At 36.5% G+C, this 21,936-nt stretch overlaps 1 protein-coding gene across 2 annotated transcripts in view; it reads right to left on the bottom strand.

Annotated features, from left to right (window-relative positions):
* LOC105226678 (kinesin-like protein unc-104) overlaps positions 1-21,936 on the bottom strand; it is a 98,335-nt gene that overhangs the window by 47,607 nt on the left and 28,792 nt on the right. For both annotated transcript variants that reach the window (XM_049452818.1, XM_049452824.1), the window contains exon 2: positions 13,592-13,675. The gene's annotated coding sequence lies outside the window, so the exon portion shown is untranslated. The remainder of the gene's footprint in view (positions 1-13,591; positions 13,676-21,936) is intronic.

Raw genomic sequence — 21,936 nt, 5'->3', positions numbered from 1 at the left:
ATACAATTTTTAATTATCAAAATTTTCGAAAATGAAACTTTTATTTTTGAAATACATATAAAAAATTTTGGTTTTCCAAAATTTTCAGCAAATTATTATTTACTTTTTGTTATTGTAGTTATTTATTTCTTGTTAAAATTTTTGATTTTCAAAATTTTCGAAAATGAAACCTTCATTTTTGAAAAATTTTTGTTTTTCAAAATTATTTTCTTTTTCAGTAAATTATTTATGAATTTTTCAAAGCTACAATTTATAAAATTTTTGATTTTCATAATTTTGAAAATGAAACTTTAATTTTTGAAATATGTAAGATTTTGGTTTACTAAAATTTTCAACAAATTATTTTTAATTGTTTTAGTAAATTATTTATTTACTTTCAAAATTAAAAATTTATAAAAGTTTCGACTTTCGTGATTTTTGAAAAGGATACTTTTTTGAATTTTGAAGAATTTTGGTTTTCGAAATTTTTTAACAAGTTATTTTTTTTTAAATAAAAAAATATCTAATAATAAATTAAAAAAAATTCATATTGACAGTTTTTTCGAATTGTAAAAATAATTTTTTTTCCAAAATTTTCAAAATATATTTTTTATGTTTCAAGTATATAAATATTGTATATAATTTTAAAACTCAGCAAAAATTCTTTGAAGGTTTTAGTTTCCCAAAAATAAAAAAGTATTTTTTCATTTTATTTATACATATAATAAAATTCCAAATTTCAAAAATTTTAGTTTTCGAAAATTCAAAAAAATTTTCTTTTAATAAAAAGATAGTTACCTTTTTTCGACATTTTTGAAAATCAGATTAGACAATTTTTTGAATTCGACATCATTACAAACTACATTTGAAAAAGTTAGTTTTCCAAAATTTTCAAAAAAACATTTTTTTAGTAAATAAAAATTAATAAAAATATCTCAGTTAAATAAATATAAAATTAAGTTTGAGTAATATTTTTTCGACATTATTGCAAATAAATTTTGAAAAATTCCAGTTTTCAAAAATTAACAAAAAAATATTTTAAAAAACTTTTAGTTTTGGAAATTTTGCAAAACTAAAATTTTTTTGAAAAAAAATAATTTTGAATAATAATTTTTCAACATTTTTGGAAATGAAAAATTTGGTTTTTCAAAATTTCCAAAAAAAATTATATGTTTTATGTGTGTTACAAATTTTTTTTTAAATTTAAAAATTTTTTGTTTACCAAAATTAGAAAAAAAATATTTTTTATAATAAATAAATATAAAAATATTAAGCTTACGCACAAATAATTTTTGAAATATTATCATTTTAAAAATCAATTTTTTTTAAATCAATATTAAACGCAATTTTTTTTTTAATTTAAAGAGTATATACTTTCAAAGCCTCTCGCCAACCACTTTAAAAGCCACACATTATCCATGTCACATCGACGCTTTTAATGTTTAATGTTGCTTGTCAACTTAGCAGTAAAACACTAACAGCAACAAAACTTGTTCCGACAACAACAATTGCATTAGATTACAGCATTAAAATTCAATACATTTTGGCAGCTGTTGTGGTTGCCAGCAACAACTATCGTTTGAATGCTTGAAAATGTCCTCTAATATTGCTGCCAAAAGCAATAATTTTCGCACACACCCACACACACACACGTGGGCGCCTATAAATATGCGCGATGTTTTAGTTTATCAGCGGCATGCTGCTGTCAGCGCCTATGGCCATCATTTGTCGCTGCGCTACGCGTCATCTGACTCGTCATCACCATCACTGTCATCAGCAACAAGAACAACAGCAACAATAAGTATAATCAGTTTACTGTTTGAATGCATGTATGTGTGTGTGTATGTGTGAGCAACACATAGCGCTGCGCCATCAAACTGGCTGACGTAAAATGAAAATTTTATTGATTTTTATGTTTGTATGCGTGTATCTCTAAGTGTGTGTGTATGTACGTTGATAATTGACGCCGCTTATGTGAGTGTATATATATGTATGTGTGCTCTTCAATGAGTTTTCTCTTGATTTCATCGGCTCTGACAAGCCATTTTGCTATTTTTCGCCTCGAGAAGCAGACACTCAGTCGGCGTGTCGTTTCCTTTCGTCGGCTTGCTGATTCCTGCTGATTCTCCAAATGTCCGTAACACTTCTCAACTTTGTTAGCCGCATATACCGTTACTTTTTATAGACAAAAGTATGTATGTAAATATATGAATTTTTATTTATATTTGTCGGTCTTCCATCATCTTTTCTAATTCTTTGTCATCGCAAATACTTTTATTGGTCTGCTGACATTGAGGTTATGTTTGTTGCCAACACACATATGGCGCTAGTTTGAAAAACTTGTTCAGTCAAGCAAATAGTCGTATAAATGGGCATTAATTTTATCTTTCCTCTAACCGCATGACGTCGAAAGTTTTGTACGCCAATCTGTGGGAGTTTCGTTAATACACGTGTCGTTCGGAAACAAAAGTTTTGTGATTTTATTAGCTTTAAAGTTCATGAAATGCGATCTTCAACTAATGACTGAGAATATCATTAAATTATGATAAGAAGATACCACCATAACTGTAGGTAAGCTTATCTTTCAACAATTTATTCAATGACCTTGAAAAGGGTTGACTATTTTTCGAAAAAGAAGAAACGTTTAGTGCCATTAATTTATGCAAAGTAATGGTTCGGGAGCTTGGCCAGCACTGAGCAAAATCCTTTTGGTTCAAGATCGATCACAAGAGGTCTATCTTTTTGGTCTCAGTAAGGCTAGTCTCCTCCTAGTTGTGGGGCTTTTAGCAGGATATGAATGGATGGTGTCCATGCTGTAAAGCTGGGAATCATACCAACCGCCATCTGCAGAGGCTGTGACGAAGGAAGAAAACAAGTTGGAAACAACTCAACACTTACTTCTTGACAGTTCTGCATTTGAAAGGTCAAGACTTGGGAACGCGTACCTGTGGACATCCCGCCGACCTGGCGGGAATGAAAATTAAAAGACTGTGTACATTTGTATTGGCTACTAAGAGTGCTGCCAATTTATAAGTTCGAACACAGGAGCTTTTCTTTTATATGGCTTCACAAAGGACTACATATAGCAGTGTACGCGTGATCTTTCCAAATCAGCCAACTGAACTAATTTAACCTAACTTAGTCTAGCAGAATCGGTAATTCAAGCAATCATAGATCTGTTTCACACTACGTTTTCTCAGTCGATAGTGTACATTCTCAGAACCCTGTACAGTCCAAAAAGCGAGATGGTCACCGATTTGGAGTGACTCGAAGCCTTAGTTGAGACTCTTGTTAAGTCTTTTCTAATCCATGAAAAGTCACTGTTTGGGCAGAGAGAATAGATGGTCCACATTTCTTCAAAAACGGAACCATCCATCGCCAACGAAAGTATGTAATACTAAGAAAAGATAGATTTTTAGACTCAGCCACTTATTTGGCGAAATCTGCGAAAGTTGACCTAATACAAGAATGCGTTTACAAAAGTTAAAATTCGCCCGCACTAAAATCCATTATAACTAAATAGCAATATGAAAGCCTTTAAGCCGACATTACAATTGCCACAGCGCTTTATCTCTCATATTAGCTCACGTAACATTTTATAAAATTTAATTCCCCTACAAGTGCACCCTACACGGCACACACGGCGTATGAGCATTGGCTGCCGCACAGAAATCCATTAAAACTATCTCCTGTTTATTGGCACTTGCCGAGACAACACGAGCGCATTTTTAATGCCAGCCGCAGCAGCAATTCACCTCACATCTTAGATTCGTGAAATTATTTGCTCAGCGCACGCACACAACCAGACACATGCACACACCAGAAGTTGGGCGAAAGCAGCATATGGCACATACAAGTACATACATTGGTTGGAGCAGAATTCGATTCAACAAATATTGCAATGCAAGCATGCTGTGCAAGCATTTGAGCGTGTGTGGTGCTGTGTGCATATAAATCTATTGAATATCGGCAGTCATGCAAGTGCATTGTGCAAACATACGGACAAATGAAAATATTGGCACAAGTAGGCGTGCGTGTGTTTGTATTGTGAGCTCAAGTTGAATTGTGCTTGGATGCGTCATACAAACGCCCAGCCAGCGCTCAGTACGCAAGGTAAGGAGTTGGCAGCTGAGTTGTGGAAAAAATATATATGTATATATGGTTTATGTGAGATTTTTCTACAAATGTGTATATATATATGATATGTATGTATTTGCCTTCGCCTATACATGGGTATACTTAAGTTGAGCCCTGCATATATGCTTAGAAGGTATAAAATCGGCTAATATTTATTAAAATTCTTCTTCAAAATTTTCAAAATCGGTGATTTAGCCAAATTTTCAGGGGCCACTTGACGTGTTTTGACCCTCTTATTATTTTTAACAAGCACAGGCTTGGTTATTGAGTTCGATTATATTGAAGTACCTGCCCTTTGAGATTGCTTTTGTATAAGGATGGAATTGTAGCTTTTCCTGACCCAAAAAATGATAGTTTTAGAAAAAAGCTATTGTTGTGTAACTCAGCAACAACATAAGTGGAACTTCTTCTTAAAGTGGGCGTGGTCAAATGTACATATGTATGTATCTTTTCCTTCAGAAATACAAGAAATTTCTTAACAGAGCTGATTCCCATAGTTCGGTTTGCATGGCAGCTATATGCTATAGTGGTCCGATCTGAAAAAAATCCTCGGAGATTGCATTATTGCATCAGATAATAATTCGAGCTAAATTTCGCCAAGATATCTCGGCAAATAATAAAGTTTTCCATACAATCCATTGAATCCGATAATTTAATTTGTATGGCGGCTATATGTTATAGTGCACCGATCCAAACAATTTCTTCAGAGATTGCATCATTGCTTTGGACAGTAACCCATTCAAAATTTGACAAAGATATCTCGCCAAATAAAAAAGTTTTCCATACAATCACTTGATTCTGATCGTTCAGTTTGTATGGCAGCTATATGCTATAGTGGTCCGATCTGAAAAAAATCTTCACAGATACCATTAAGCAATAATTCGTGCCAAATTTCGTGATTATATCTCGTCAAATAAAAAAGCTTTCTATACAATCACTTGATTCTGATCGTTCAGTTTGTATGGCAGCTATATGCTGTAGTGGTCCGATCTGAGGAAATTTTTCGGAGATTGCAATGTTACTTTAGATCATAACCCATGTTAAATTTCGTGAATATATCTCGCCAAATAAAAAAGTTTTCCATATAAGCACTTGAATCCGTTCGTTCAGGACCAGTCTACAAGTACCTAAGAAACGTATTAAACGTCGACTCAACGTGGCACGAAGAGTAGAAACTTTGACTAAATTGGCTCACTTGTAGTAGACTAGTCTGATTCTGTTCTCACACACTAGAAGAGGTTAGCTCGAGAAAATTTTGCGATAATGACTTTACACGATAGAAGAAGCTCCAATGTAGTATAATATTACATATCGTCACCTAAAATGCAAACGAACGTATCATCAAAAAAGTCGAAATTGAGTTTTGTATTGCTTACGATTCAATACATCATATTACATATACATATGTATGTAACATAAAAATTTCAGCTTCAGCTGTCAGATATAACCAATATATTGGGTAGTCGAAAAAGTCGTTTCGTACTTTGTCAATAGATGTCGACATAACATTTGCTAAGAAACTTAATATTCATCATCAAACGGTTTTGAACCATTTGAAAAAGGCTGGCTACAAAAAGAAGCTCGATGTTTAGGTACCACATGAACTGTCTTTGAAAAATTGAATGGACCGAATTAACCTGCGATTCTTTGCTGAAACGAAATGAAATCGAACCATTTCTGAAGCGAATGGTAAGAGGAGACGAAAAGTGGATCAAATATGACCATAATGTGTGAAAAAGGTCATGGTCCAAGCGAGGTGAAGCTCAAGAAACGGTTGCAAGCCCAAGATTAAAGCCTCGAAAGGTTATGCTGAGTGTTTGGTGGGATTGGAAAGAAATCATCTACTATGAGCTGCTCCAGCCTGGTCGCAGGATTGCTTCTATATTTTGCTGTCAACAACTGATGAGATTGAAGCAAGCAATCAAAAACAACGGCCAGAACTATATTTTGCAGCACGAAATGAGTGACTTTTTACGGGTCGATTTTTGGACTATTATATTTTTTGTACCCTCCGAAAAGTATACTTCGTGGCTTTGAACTTCTTTTATAACATCAAATTCCGGTACAGAATTGGCTGATATTTACTAGAATGTAGGAGAGTCCTCTTAATTATTGAGTCCCTATGGCGTAGTCTAACTACTCATTGTAAGATCTTAGACGCCTGATGAAATTGTAGCAAGCAATCGAAAACAACGGCCAAAACTTATCAACAGAAAGAGCTTCGTCTTCCACCAGGACAACGCTAGACCACACACATTTTTAATGACTCGGCAAAAACTTGGGGAACTTGGCTGGAAAGTTTTGATGCATCCACCATATATGTAGCTCTGACCTTGCACCGTTGGACTGCTATTTGTTTCGGTTGATGCCGGACCGCCTTAATGGAATAAAGTTGGCTTCAAGAGAAAATGTGAAAATTTCTTACCGCAGTTTTTCGCCGAGAAACCAGAAAAGTTTAATACTGATGGAATAATGTCTCTAACGGAAAAAATGGCAAAAAGTGGTCGACCAAATTGGTCCATATTTGGTTCATTAAAGTTCATTGAAAATATAAAAAAAATGTTGGAGTTTGATTAGAAATACGAAAAGACTTTTTCGACTACCCTATATACATACATATGATTCAGATTATAATCCATAGTACAAAAGTGCCGCTATAGCTGCTCTTGACTCTTAAAATCAGCGAATAGTTCGCTTTCTATTTTTTCCTCCATGGAGTGCCATTTCAAGTACTTGGCATGCAATTAATTATGGCAAAATTATTGAAAAAGGGGAAAGAAATTTTTTAAAAACAAAAAATTTCAATAATTTACATTTCTTTCTTGATTATTAGAAATTTAAGCCGACAGTTAAAATCCATAATAAATGAAGCGTTCTTATGCAAATCCTACAAAGGGTTGGCAACAATTTGGAGACGACTGGATAGATGGCGCTTTATCAGCACATATTTATGCAAGAACACGCGCATAATCAATTCTTCTTAGAGCATAGGAATGACAACTGAAACAACAAAAACAAAAATAACAAAAACGAAAACAACAATAACAAAAACAACAAGGCTCAGCTTGCGTAAAGTTCATCAAAGAGAGCGAAAAAGTATGGTTAACAAAAAATTAATGTGTTGTTGTTGTATAAATGCACACACATACATATGTAATCGATGTTAGCTCAAAAGGATAACAACGACGAATTTTTGCGCAGTTTGTGTCAGTTCATATTAGCGAATTCTTGCGATATCACGACGTCGTAACTACCAGACAGTGATTAAACTGTCAAGTGAGTTGGAAGCGAAGCGCAGAAGAAACAACAATACAGACAATAAATAACAAAAACTTCGCACAAACACACACATACACGCGCGAAATATGCATGAATTTGAAAGACTCGCCAAGAACAATGGAGACTGGCTGGGTACCGTTAGCTGTCAATGACACGCACGCTGAGCTTGTGCGCTTGTAGAGCACATATATATGTATGTAGCTTTAAAAGTGACAACAACAACTAAGACGAAAAATTGCAAACCAACAATAACTTAAAATTGATAGAAGGTGGAATAACAACAACACGCATGCATATTTGTTGTGGAATTCTTTGTCAGCACAAAGCAGACAAGCTGCCCACACGCGCTCACACATACGCACAAAAACAAAAAAGTGCACAAAAATCATATAACGGTGTAAACAGCACGGTTGCGAAACAAAAACACATAAAACATATAACATAGAAGAAAAGAAAAAAGAAGGTTTAAAAGTTCCACACAAAGCTGCGCCGCTGCAGCTGATCAATGGACGTCGTAAAATTTGGCTGTGCCACTAACTCGACTTTAAGGTCAACTGACTGTTACAAAGGTGAAAGACTTGCAGTTTTTTGTGGAAAAATGTTAATTGATAGCTTTGCAGGTTCTGGACTTGCGGCAAGCAGATGAAAAACACAGTTGAGAGGTCAGCTTTTGCAGTTCGAAAGCCCTTTCCCTTTTGCTGAGCTATGGTACAGGGTGGTTACAGGTGCGGACTATCACCCTGAGAGACCTGACTTTGAACAAAAACTAATATATAACATCAAAAAAAGCTTTTTTTCTGAGCTTTCACTAACTACAAGCTCCAAAATGAAGTTCTACAGTAAATTTATTCATTTACCAACGAAGGCTGCTCAAGACTTGAACCAACTTTCATAGAATGCTGAGTTCAAGTTAATAATAATTAGGAGTTAAAGCTCGGCTAAACTACTAGCGAGGGTTTAAAAGTTATATTTTGCAGCAAGAGATTCGTGACTCTTTTGAACAAATGCATAGCATCAAAAATAAACTAAAATCCCGACAAATAACTATTGAAGTGCTGATAAGGAAGCGTGTCTATAGAAAACAATCATTTAAGTTAACTACTGAAATAACCAAACTCGAAAAACGAAGCCTCAATGAGTCAATTGAGTACAGGAAACTATGAAAATGCTAGTGGTAACCCTCTGAAAGGAGTTTATGGGTTCTTCAGTCATAAAAACGTTACTGATCTTCGATTCAACTAACGTAGTTTAAGCTTGGAAAAGCTATACTATACTGAAGCGTGATTGGTATCAACCAACAGATCTTGTACTAAGATAAGGCGAGAGTCGACGTTTGATCTGAAATTGCAGTGATTTTAAATACTTTTCCAAAAAAAAATCTGTTTAATGGAAGCTCAACGTTCTCGGAGAAATGGTTTCATCATCCATGCAGTTTCCTGACGAATCGCTGTGCCCGAAAATCACTGCTCTTTACCAACTCACGGCTGAACTCCAGAACTCACATCATCAAGACATTGGAGAAAAGAAAGGTGGCGGCTTCAGTATGCAAATGCATAGAGGCTGTACTGCGATAGCTGAAACCATTGTGGGGGGAGTAAGATTCGTCTTGATACTACGAGGTGCTGCCCACAGGATGGAGTTCTATCCCCCCTACTATGGAGTAGAGTAGTAGATGAGCTCCTTGAGTTGTCCACAAACAATGGGATTCGATGTCAGAAGTCATTCTCATAATAGCACGAGGTAAATTTAAGAACGCTTTCTGGGATATAGTCCAAAGGGGCTATTAAAGGGATTGTATAATACGGTAGGTTTAGATATCAACCCGTCAAAAAAGCTGACGGTCTGTCGAGAAGATCTCTTCCGAGCTTTATGCGCCTAACACTTGACGGCAGGGAGTTGGAGGTGTCTTAAGAGTTCAAATTCGCAGGACTCACATTAGACTCAACCTTACGGTGGAATAGGCATGTGGCATAAACACCATTCAGAGCCACTTAGGCACTCATGATATGCAGACGCCTAGGCGATAGATTATGAAGCTGCAAGCCAGGTATCATCAGAGGTGGCTGCATACCGTGATCGTAAGGTCTCTTGTTATTTATGGAGCGGTTGCTTGGGCATCGCATACAACGCAGTTTCGGTAGACTTTCAACAACCAAAGCTCGCCTGCGTTTGCGCTTCAGGCGCAAAGCGCACTTACTCAACTGCAGCACTTGAAGTTATGCTGGAGCTTACATGAAAGTAAAAGCTGAGTAAGTTTTATATTTTAATAACATCAGATCCGCATATCTAGAGTAACTATTGGTTATGAGTTACACACATGTAACACTAGGTCACATTGCCCTAGTGGTATTAAATACACAACAAGTCTCAGAAGACCCAATATTTAATATTGCAAACCTGCCTACACTAAAGTACCTCTCAGCCTACGGGTGACCTTTAGATTCACATTAATACAATTAAAGCACCATTTGCTGACTGAAATAATTAATTTAAGCAGATAAATCAAATTAATCTCGTACACCCAACTTGCTGCACATCTACCAAGAATTTCAAAGTTTACAGGCGGTAACTTTTCAGCACTTGACCCTCATTAATAAAATACAAATTTGTACACTGACGTTGTTCGCTCTTCAATATTTCGGCAGTCACGCTGGCTACACCTTTACTTTGGACGATGTGTTTCAGATGTTCATAAATTGCGTTTAGCTGATGCTGCGAAGCAATTAGTGTCAAATTTATTGATTTTATTAGACTGACTTAATTAAAAAGTCATCCTAAGAGTGACTGAGTCGACATATAGACCAATATATACAAACCTAACATACATACGCGCTGAAGAAAAGAACCCTCAACTACAAGTAAATACATATTTTCCCTGAGAAGTCACTGAACGACCTTTACCTTTCAAAAGTCCAGCTATTCGTAAGTTCGGCAACACAGCAACAAAACAAAAAAGTGCACGCACTAAATAAATAACCTTGTGCTCTAACCTCACACAAAGAGAATCGCTGCGTGGAACTAAACTCAGGCGGCAAGGCTGCAACGAGCAAAGCGGGTAAGCGCAGCTGTTTAGCGCTAAAACAAAGCAAGATTTGATGAATTTTGCAGTGGCGGCGCTACTGTAATGAGAGCAAATACGCTGTGAGTGCCAGCTGAAATTTAAATGTCTGTGCGATGCTTTTAGTAGCCCGCGGCCACAGTTGTCGTGTTAAAAGTGAGCAGCCTGCGTGAGTAGATGAGCTGACACGCACCACCTTCAGGGGTTCAATAAACAATTAAACAGCGGGGGCGACATTTTCCCGGTATTTTTTGGTAAACTCGGTGCGATTGCGGCACAGACAAGCAATTGAACTCGCATGCGACACGTGCCCCAAATTAAATCGCACACAAATGTAATTGAAAATGTTTGCTCTCTCGCTTTTGGTCCCAAAGGGCAACAGCGTAAATAAATTGAAATTAAATGAAGCAGCGAGAAAAGGAATTGGTAAATACCAAACATGGAAGAGGGGCGTGGTTGAGTAAAATGCGTAGTCAGGATGCTGTTAAGGAATGAGGGATATGTGTGGCATGTAAAGCGGAGATATGAGTTGGAGTATAATCTAAAGATATATTTTCAAGAAAATTTTAAAGGAGGTAGGTCAAAGGATGAATATAATATGAAATCATTTAAATAACTGGCGCCTACGGGTATGCTCGACAATTGACAATCGAGGATCGGCCGTTATTTTAGAGCGTAAGGCTTGAAACAATGAAGGTTCAATGAAGGTTTGACGTCGGGAAGCTGCAATAACAGCAGACAGCCGAGCGATATGAGCATCTGCAGCTATTTTTGTGTATAAGACTTGACACAAGGAAGGTTTGACGCTAAGAATATGCAATTACAGCAGCCAGCCCATTGATTTTCTGCTCGATTTGCACTCCTGCTCTCTGAGAACACTCTTCAGGACCTCGGTATAATGGGGTTCTGGGACGGCGCTTCAAGCTCCTTACTTACAGCTGCAAACGAAACCATTGGTTTTCGGAAAAGGCAAAAGAGCAGCTGGTTCGATGAAGACTGTCGTGTCGCAGCGGAGAGAAAACAGACTGCCAACCTCGCAAAGTTAGAATCGACCACGTGCGGTTGAAATAGATACCAAGAGTTCAAAAGGGAAGCAACATGCATTTTCAGACAAAAAAGAGAGAGGCCCAAATGCGGAGTACGAAGAGCTTGACAAGCTGGCCAACAGGGATAAGGCTCAAAACTCTACGAAAAGGATAAGGCGACTAAACGAAGGTTTCAAGACCAGAGCATAGTCTTGTGTAACCCCCAAAGTTGATCTAGTGACTGATGCCCAGAGCATACTGAAATTGTGGAGAAAATACTTTTCCAGCCTACTGAATGGCAATGAAAACATAACGCCAGGTGAAGGCGAACCCGTATCCCCAATAGATCACGATGGAACGGACTTCCATTGCCCGACCATGAAGATGTTCGAATAGCAATCACCCGTCTGAAGAACAACAAAGCGGCGGGAGCCGATGGATTGCCGGCCGAGCTATTGAAATACGGCGGCGAAGAACTGATGAGGAGCCTGGATCAACTTCTTTTTAGAATACATCGATATTATACATAAAAACCGTCGTTAGTTCTGCTTTCCCTAGGTTGGACAAAGAGGCGAAGCATATGGGTTTGGTAGTGAACGAGCTCAAGGCGAAATATCTCCTGCCATCAAATAAAAAGTCGCGAGTGCGGACATAGCTTCCACGTCACTGCAGACAGTCATTCGAGGTCGTAGATAATTTCGTTCACCTTGGAACCAGCATTAATCCCAACACCATGGTCAGCCTCGAAATTCAACGCAGAATAACTCTTGCCAATAAGTACTACTTCGGACTGAGTAGGAAACTGAGAAGTAAAGTCCTCTCTCGGTGAACAAGGACCAAATTCTATAAGTCTTTCATCATCCCTCTCCAGCTATATGGTGCAGAGAAGTGGACGATGACATCAACATCTGATGAGTCGGCCTTATGAGTTTTCGAGGGAAAGGTTCTGCGAAAGATTTATGGTCCTTTGCGCGTTGCCACGGCGAATATTGCATTCGATGGAACGATGAATTTACGAGATATACGACAACATTGACAAAGTTCAGCGAATTAAAAGACAGCTGGCTAGGTTATGTCGTCCAAATGGCTGAAACCCCCGGGGAAAGTAGAGGAGGAGGAAGACTTCCACCAAATAGGACCTGGAAAACTCGGTTTCGAGCTGACGAAGTTTAACAAAACTGAGTAATCGGTTTTTTTGGAGATATGTGATATGTTTATCCGATCCTAAGATTCCGACAAATGGTCAATTGAAAATCAAAATGCAGCTAACTATTAACTTTCATTCGGAAATATCAAAAACTGACGAACAAATTTGTACGATTTTCCGTTTTTTGGCTGCATGTAATCCGAACCGATGTATAAACGTTGTCACCGTAATCCTTATGCATACATATAGATTTACATGTAAGTATATATATCTACTATATATGTGATATGTGCGCCAGCCCATCAAGGGTAGCGGAGCTTGTAAAATGTGTGAATGAATTTGCGCATCGATGGCGCTCATGTGGGAATGAAAACAAGACCAAAGGCGACTGAGGCAAAAAAAAACAAGAAAAAACGACATAGAATGGCGTAAAATATGCTTGAAGTCAAAAAGCGAACGCATATACGCAACGAGGCGCAAATATTTGCATGCACACAAACAATATATGCCAACAAACAAAGCAACGCCACAAAGCAAGCAATAGCTTGGCAACAACAACAACCAATCGCCAAAGGAATATATTTTGTCAGTGTGAAAAAAAATATTGCACATGACTGTATGCAAACATACGTAACATATACCATAATAAATATTTATTTATTTGGTACGCATTATGTATGTATGTACTACATATAGTATATACAAGTAAGTAGATGTGTCTAAAGCCGCCACTGCCCTTCTAACCCCAATGGATTTTCGGTCAGTCATGAATGAGTCATACCAAAGTCACACCAAATGCCATCACAGCTTTTGTTGTGGGGTGTCTTGTTTTGACTTTTTTTCGAACTTAAGGGCGCATGTTTGCCATATATCCATATACATATCTAAATAAAGCCATACTAACAATAATTACGGCTTATTAAGTTTTTATTCATTATGCCTGGCTATGATTAGTGTTTTGCTTACCTTGAGTGGGAGTATCCCAAATCCGAAGCTTAGTTATGCTATGAGGTCAGGAAGTTCAGCAGAAGTTGCCTTTGAAGTATGCGCCTGAAAATAAGCAAAGAAACATACAAATTTATATACAAATTTTTGTTTAAAAATTAAATTATTACTTTTCAATTCATACATAATAATAATACATATACTACTATGAGAAAAAATAGCAAGACATTGTTCATAATTTTAATACTGAAAATCTATGTCGTCCCCCTCAACATATGAAGTTCATATTTTCAATAATATTTTTCCATATCCACAAATTTTTCTTTAATTAAACACACCTTTGCTTTGCTGCGCTTTTTTATATTAATTTATTTCAAATCATTACAAATTACTGGCGCCATTAAATTGCACTCCACAAAGGTACTAACGATTTCGGCAGCAATTTGCCGCGCATACAACAATTTAGCAAGAGAACTCAGAAAAATTGGGGCCACGCATTGTGCAATTAAAATATACTGCCATGTATTTCTCTAGTATATATTTTTGTACATATATATGTGTGTGTATATATACTAAGGGGGACATACAGTGTTCTGTGCTTAATTGCATTAGGGTGTACGCAGAGTAAATACTCAAAGCCGAGTCGAGCGTAACTGGGAAAATGTGATTGCGTCTTTAAACGTCCTCTCTGCGAGCATCCTCACAAAAATTACACAAGTCGTTATCCGTATGTTTTAAGGCAAGAAATAAAAATGCAGAGTTGCCAGATGTTTGAAAATGTTCAATAAATATTGAATTTGATTAATAACTTGGAAGAAAACTGAATAATTTTACGAATTGTTCACTTTATTACTCGGATGGTTAAAGATAAAAAATACAGGGTTGCCAGATGTTTGAAAATTTTCAATACATTTTGAATTTGAGTTGAATAAAAACTAAATAATTATAGGAATTGTTCACTTTACTAGTCGGATGGTTAAAGGCAAAAAAAGAAAAATACATGGTTGCCAGATGTTTGATTTCAATAAATTTTGAATTTGAATAACTAGTTGTAAAAAACTGAAAAATTTTAGGAATTATTCATTTTAATACACGGATATTTGAAGGCAAAAAAATAAAGAGTTGCCAGATGTTTGAAAATTTTAATGAAAAATTATAAAAAGCGATTTAAATAATTTTTCAGTATTCGCAATGCAAAAGTATAACGATTTTAAGCAATAAAAAAATTGTAAGGATGCCACCTATTGAACATTTTTGAAGAAAGCAAAAATATGGAAAAAATAATGAAATACAGTGCGTCGAACTGAAACTTTTACAGAAAGCTTACAATAATTTTTTTTTAAATTAAGTGTTGCCAGCTATTGAATCTTTTTGGAAAAAGAGAGAATATGAAAAAAATATTGCAATACAACGGAACATACTGTAACGCTTACAGAAAGCTTACAATGAAATATTTTTGTTGAATTAAGTGTTGCCACCTATTGAACTTTTTTTGAAAAAAATAAAGAATACGAAAAAAATATTGCAATACAGCGCGTTAAAATGTAACAGTTACAGAAAGCTTACAATAATTTTTTTTTTTTTAATAAAGTGTTGCCAGCTTTTGAACTTTTTTGAAAAAAAAAGAATATAAAAAAAATATTCCAACGCATCAAACTGTAACGCTTACAAAAAGCTTACAATGAAATATTTTTTTTGAATTAAGTGTTGCCACCTATTAAAATTTTATAATTAAAAAAATATTATATAAAAGAGTTATTATGTACAGAATTCCTTACATAAACAATTCTCAGTAACAAAGATTTCAATCTGTTGAGAAAATATGGCAACATAGGCATAAGCAAGCAGTGAATACTTCACTTTCAAGCAAAGTTGGAAACGCCAGTATTTTGTTTAGTTTGCTCCTGTGGCTATACTCTGGGCCACCAACACACCTACAGCACACTACAATACACAAACATATGTATATATTTGCTACCCCACACTTACACAGCTTAAAGCTAGCTCGGGTCAATTGCATTTCATTATGGGTCCATTAAAGCAGCACTTCAATAAATTGTCGTTAAGCGAATGAAACCAACTACAACAACAACAACAAAAACAAATATAAAAAATCACATTCAAAATGATTAAAATTTAGCGACAAAAATGGCTGCCGGCGAATTTAGCGGAAATTCTATTTAAATGCAAAAATTTGCATAGAGCAAATGACGTCCGAACGAGAGGCTGCAGGCGAGAGGGGCAGGTGTTTTGTATAGAGGGTAGCAAAGCATTAGCAATCGTGGGGTGTATGACAGCATAAAAAGAATGCGCAAATCAAAAATTGGTGTTGAGAAATTCGCCCTCGGCGCAGTTGGCAATGCTGCCGTGTGCGCTTGAGTAGCGTTCAAGGACAAGCGCATCAAACGGCGTCAGTACGAGTGTGAAATTGAACTTGCCGCCGTCGGCGCATTGCTCACATAACTGTCAACGCTTACTTCTAAACGCTTTCACTGTACGCGCATAACGGTGAATTTTAATTACATTTTCAGCGGCATATTTTAATTATGTATTTTTAAATATTTGCGTGGTTTGTTATTGGATGTTAATGCGGGGTTTCGCATTCTTATTCTCATTTAATTTCAGAAAGCTGCTCTTTGTGAACTAAATAGTGACAATTTACAAAGACCGTGCTAATTTCTTCGCTAGCAACTGCAAAGCTGATGAGCTAGCCAGACTTACACAAATCGGAATGGGACAGAGTTGGAACTCCAATGGCATCTTGCGTTCTAGCACCGCACCAATGGAAATCGACGACCTAATCCTATACGACTGTCAGATCTTTCTGGCCTAGAGTAGAACACAGGAGATCTGCTGAACAACTTGTCCTGAGCAAAGTTCATAACATAGTAGTTCTAACTGGACACTATCCAGTAGGCATTCATACGATAAGCCTTAAAATCTTGCTAGTGGTCAAAATTGCACGGAGGAGAGTCTTGGGAAATTTCCAGGCACTTTCTCCTCCACTCTCTAGCCTTTGCGAGGCTAAGGCTGAAACACCTCGGTAGTCTTATATTCCATTCCAAATCTGCTAAGGGTATTTATTTCGATAGACAGTGTCTTTCAATGTCTAAAGAATTTAAGGCCAAGATGCTTCGAGCCTTAGCTCCAAATATCGAGAAAACTAATTCGGAAATTCCGAAAGGATTTGGTTTACCATTTTCCCGACTTCGTAAATTTAGTTAGTGGCGATCAGCTCGAATTTGTAGTAGTAAAAAACTGGCAAATGTTCAACATTCTCTAAAATCATAAGAAATCCAGTAGTCCCTATTGCAAGAATTGGGGTTTGCTTCTTGTGTGTATAGTGTGTGCGTATGGGGACCAACCCCTAGTCACCAGTCCAAAGCATTATGGAAACTCAACTGGTAGTAGTTTTGGCTATGAAGTATGACCGGACATTTAATTCTGGTTTACACGGAAAGCAGGAGTCCTTGGAGTTCGCTCCGACCTGCTCATGCGGACTGACCCCTCGGGGAGTATTGTGGTGGTCGTGGTTAAAACCCGAATGCGGGAAGAACGGACGCTTTGTCAGTTGAATGTGGAGTTGCATTGTAACCGGGTGCCGGACCCTAACTACGACAGAGGTTTCAGAAGGGCCTCGAACCCTACCAAGGTAGTTAGTGTGTCCATTCCACACTGAAAATTGGTACTGAAAAAAATTGCTGGCATTTTTAGGGCGCTGATCAAGGCATTGATTTGATTCACTTTAGCTTTGAGCGCCGTGGAGTAAGCCTGTGGTCAGCCGATACCCACGTTAAATACACCGATCGTTGTCAACAGTGACGTGGGAGTCAAGTCGAGAATGCGACGACTGTTTGTTTGATGACAGCAGATATTTCGTCTTTCCCTCGCTCACTACCAGACCCATACGCTTCGCTTTCTTATCCAGTTTGGCGAAATCAGAACTAACCAGCAGCTGTACACTCTTAAATCTGATAAAGGAAATATTTTATAATATCCCATTTTAGGAATCCTTAATATTTAAAGAATACAGTCAAATTACAACCCTTTAATTTCCAGGAAGGACTACCGTCATTTTACTTTCCGCTCGCTTGACAGAAAGAATTTAAACGAAAGCTCAAAATTGACTTCAGAACAACTGCTGATTAGTCAGAATTTTTACAAAAGTTCTTAAGTGGGTAGTCTCTACAATGACCTCTTGAGCTCAGCGAGAGCTGGTTGTCAAGTCCGAATAAAAAGTTTGCAAATTTTATGGATTTTGATTACGCACTTTGGACTCAAAGTTCATCTCTTTGTTATGAAGCTTTCCGAAAACTCGTGATAAAATGGTTGGTATCTACGAAAACTCGGTTAAAACCGCTTAAAAGGTCTCTACGCCAATAAAGAAGAAGGCCTACTTAAACTACGAGATAAACTGGGGTTCAAGTCTTGTTGAAGTATTCATAGAAAATTTGAATTCAAAGCCTCGTTTTAGCGTCAGAGCGCGCTAAATCACTACAAAAATAACAGCTTTAGAGTCTAAAGCTTTCGAAAGCTTTCAAAATTGTTTTCGAAAAATTAAATAGACAGTAACTACACAAAAATCGAAAAAAACTCGGTAGAAGAGCAACTTCTTCCTAGCGAGCAAGTGAAAAATATGTACGCTCAAGTTTAAGATTTACTTTTTGAGTACTTTTAAGCTCCAATATACTTCTTTGGCTAAAGTTGGAATCAATATTAAAATTTATGGCGTTATAATTGAAAATATATTATATAAATGTGCAATTTATGAACACAGGCACACACAGCTACACACATAACTCATAAAGCTTTAAAGCTTTGTGCTGCCATTCATAACAGCGTTGACAGCAACAACAAGAATAATCATAACCATAATAAAGATGACGACGTTCGTCATCATTAAAATTCGTATGCAGTCATATTAAATTTCTATTATGTGAGCTGTGAAATGTGTATGTATTTGTGCGTGTGAGCGCGTGTGTATGTATGCTGCTGCCGCTAAGACTCCAAAAATACCTAAGACACGCCACCACAACCCGCTCTCGCCTAAGCATATGCCACTTGTAGACTATATTTATAACGGTAATATGTACCTACAGCATATTGATTGCATGTATGCGTACGAGTGTGTGTGTATTTGTGTGTGTGTGTGTAGCTGACATATTGCAACGGCAGGCTGGCATACCATATTGCGTGCGTGAAAGTGGATTTGCGTGTTTGTTTGGCAAAAATGCTGTTTTTAGCTGTTTTCCAGAATATAATAAAAATCGTAAATATTGCGTATTACAGTTAATGCTGGAGGGAGTTGTTGGAAATCGTAGAGAAAAGGGGAAGGAGAAGAGAAAAGTTTGGAATGTTATGTGGATAAAAATGTATGATGGGGGGAAGGGGGTTGGGTATTGATTTTACAAATTATAGTAATTAAAAACGGCTAATTAATAAGATTAGAGCTAGAAAGCTTAAGATTTTATATAAAAAAGAAAGTAAACAATATTCTAAAAATACAAAAATTAAAAAATTTAGAAAATTCTCCGAGCGCCATTTACTTGGGAGTGGCCATGTGACTCCAGCAGCTCACGACTTCCGGTCTTAGACCAAGTATCCTCTGAATAGCCAAGAAATCATGCGTATGATGGCAAGCTAAAGTGAAAAGGAGAAACATTCCTCCCCAGGCTTGTGCGCTGTGATTAAGTTCCGCCATGTACAAAACACACCCCGTGAAAGGAAGAAAACCGCCGCGGATAAAAGACAACCACTGTAAACGCATAAAGAATTACGATTTAGGGGCATGTACCTGGAATGTCCGGCTTTTTAATTGATAAGGTTACGCTGCCCAGCTGGTTGATGTAATAGTAAAAGTTGATAGCACCGCCTTCCAAGAAGTACGATGAACGGGACAAGGACTGAGGAGGTCCTCCCGTCAAACCTTGGAAAAGACCTGGCACCAATTGGAGAAAAGAAGAAACGACTGGCGCGCGTTGTTAACTCGGCTGTAACCGCATAAGCGGTGTCTACGCCAGTAGAGAAGGAGAAGAAAATACAACCATTTGGTGAACAAACTATTATACTCTCTAGCAACATGTTACAAGGGTATAAAAATATTTAATCATGACAACTAATTTGAATGCTCTGGTGAAACAAAATGTGTTGTCATTTAATATTTTGTGCAGTTAATTTTCCGTAACGGACATCCTCTACTACGACACACGCACCTGCGCAGCTATAAATTCATGCAAATGTATGTTTGTATGTATGTACCAGAACATAATAATTTGCTGCTTGAAAGGAAATAAAACCGACAAAAACCAGAAAGAACGTAAAATTTGTTATAACCGTAATGTTAGGCCCCGTACAACATTAGGAAAGAATAAAAATTTATTATAAGATGCCACGGCTTGAACAAAGTGGTGCACGGGGGTAATAATTGTAAGCTGCAAATAAGTTTTTTTCAAAAGAAATATAAAATTTTGTTTTACTACGAAGAATATGTGAAAATGGATAGCAGGATACAGTTACTTAGTTTAAGATTGCCTGCAGATTATTTTCCATAAGTAGAAAGTAGTCAGCTTTCAACCACAGCTTCTCAGCACTCAGCTTCAAAGCACTAAAATATAATGACTAAAATTGTAAAAAAATTTAAACAGTATTTTCAGAAACCTGTTACGAATAACAAGCAACAGAATGGTTACTAGAACAATCGAGTGAGCATTTGGTTACATTTTTCTGTCAAAAAGCTTGGAAATGCTTACATTTCTCAAAATAAATAAACTAGTTGAGAACTACAGCGTTAAAGGAATGAAATAATTAAAATTTTATACATAATATAATAAATTGGCCACAAAGTGTGCTGTATATACGCTAGCTAGTCCCTGAGTTTATGAGATATCGTTCAGAAATTTTACACACATGCTTTACTAATCATAGAGCTGCTCATTTTTCGAAACTACCGATATCGGACCACTATAGCATATAGCTGTCATACAAAGTGAACGATCAGATGCAAGTGTTTGTATGGAAAACTTTTTTATATTAAAATAAATCTTTTCGAAATTTGGCAAGAATTATTATCCAAAAAAGCGGTATCATCTCCGAACATTTTTTTCAGATCGGATCACTATATGATATAGCTGCCATACAAACTGGACGTTGAAAATAATGTTCTGATATGAAAAACTTTTCCATTTAACGAGATTTTTTCACGAAAATTGGGATATATTCTTATTTGTGGCATGCCTATAATATTTGAAAAAATTTTCCAGATAGGACTGCTATATGATATAGCTGCCATACAAACTGAACGTTAAAAACTAAGTTCTGGTATGAAAAACTTTTTTATTTGTCAAGATATCTTCACGAAATTCTGCATATATTCTTATTTGCGGCATGCCTACAATATGTGAAGAAATTTTCCAGATCGGTCTACTATATGATATAGCTGCCATATAAACTGAACTGAAAAAATTAAGTTCTGGTAAGAAAAACTTTTGGAATTGTCAAAATTTTTTCACGAAATTTGGCATATAATATTATTTAGACCCTGGCTACAACATGTGAAGAAATTTTCCAGATCGGTCTACTATATGATATAGCTGCCATACAAACTGAACTTTAAAAATTAAGTTCTGGTAAGAAAAACTTTTTGATTTGTCAAGATATCTTTACGAAATTCGGCATATAATATTATTTAGACCCTAGCTACAACAAGTGAAGAAATTTTCTAGATCGGATTGCTATATGATATAGCTGCCATACGAACTGAACGTTAAAAACTAAGTTCTGGTATGAAAAACTTTTTTATTTAACAAGATATTTACTTGTTTTCCAAGTCAACGCTATAATCTCTGTACCACCAAAATATTTCCCGCATCCCTTACAATGTGTGTGTTATACAAAGTGCTGTTGAAAGAAAAAAAATACCAGCAGGTGCATACTAATTATACAAATAAGCGCGTTTGCCTGCTTTCATATTAAAATTAACAAATGTTACAACAACAAGTGGTGATAAATCTTCCGTTGCAAGCGGAAAATCTCGCAAATAGGATGACACACAAAGTAGCAACAATGCAAATGGCGCACAAGAATAAATAACAAGTAGACATACACGTGGACAACAAAGCAAATGATCATATACATGTATATACATATATACAAATATATATGTTTATATACATATATTGTATATAAAGTTGCATACTTCAGTGCACGCGCACTCAACACACAATCCGCGCTTACCGTCGTGCATACTTGAGCATAATTTTTAAAATACAAAATCCACTTTGTCGTATAAGTAATTTTATTTTTACAACAACGAGACTGTGCACATTGCGTTGCGCCTTTTGTGCTACATTGGCGTTTGCGGATGTGAC

This window comes from Bactrocera dorsalis, chromosome 3 (assembly GCF_023373825.1).
Source record: "Bactrocera dorsalis isolate Fly_Bdor chromosome 3, ASM2337382v1, whole genome shotgun sequence".
In the NCBI taxonomy this organism is placed as follows: domain Eukaryota; kingdom Metazoa; phylum Arthropoda; class Insecta; order Diptera; family Tephritidae; genus Bactrocera; species Bactrocera dorsalis.
Note: the sequence above shows the minus strand (reverse complement) of the source record. Positions and strands in the feature narration are given on the sequence as shown.